The following is a 695-nucleotide window of genomic DNA, read 5'->3' on the forward strand; positions in this document are numbered from 1 at the left end:
GGGCCTTTTTCAAAGATCAGAAGACTATAGGTCGATGGATCTATAGCAGGGTTCTCAATTCTATTCCATTGGTCTATGTATCTGTCAGTAAAACAATACCAGGCAGTTTTGACTACTGTGGCTATATAGTAGGTTTTGAGATCTGGCAATGTGAGACCTCCTACTTTGTTTTCCTTCTTCAATAATTCTTTGCTTATCTGAGGTCTCTTTTCTTTCCATATAAAATTGGTGATTGGTTTTTCCATATCTCTAAAGAATGTTGATGGGATCTGGATTGGGATTGCATTGAATGTATAGATAGCTTTGAGTAGAATTGACATTTTCACAATGTTCAATCTTCCTATCCATGAGCATGGGATGTTCTTCCATTTACGTAGATCTCTTATGGTTTCTTGAAATAGTTTTTTATAGTTTTCTTTGTAGAGGTCTTTTGTGTCCTTGTTAAGATTTATTCCCAAGTATTTTATTTTTTTGGTAGCTATCGTAAACTGTATTTATTTCCTTATTTCTTTTTCAACAATGTCTTTGCTGGTGTAGAGGAATTCAACTGATTTTTGGATGTTGTTCTTATATCCTGTCATGATGCTAAATCTCTCAATTAGTTCCAGTAGATTTTTGACTGAGTCTCTTGCGTTTTCTAGGTATAAGATCATATCATCAGCAAATAGGGATAGTTTGACTTCTTCCTTACCAAT

At 34.2% G+C, this 695-nt stretch overlaps 1 protein-coding gene across 1 annotated transcript in view; it reads left to right on the top strand.

The window, feature by feature from the left end:
- Positions 1 to 695, top strand: part of LOC103203770 (forkhead box protein P1-like) — a 159,282-nt gene that overhangs the window by 43,742 nt on the left and 114,845 nt on the right. The window lies entirely within an intron of this gene.

This window comes from Orycteropus afer, unplaced genomic scaffold (genome assembly GCF_000298275.1).
Source record: "Orycteropus afer afer isolate SDZICR_OR568_19922 unplaced genomic scaffold, OryAfe1.0 scaffold00228, whole genome shotgun sequence".
Taxonomy (NCBI): domain Eukaryota; kingdom Metazoa; phylum Chordata; class Mammalia; order Tubulidentata; family Orycteropodidae; genus Orycteropus; species Orycteropus afer.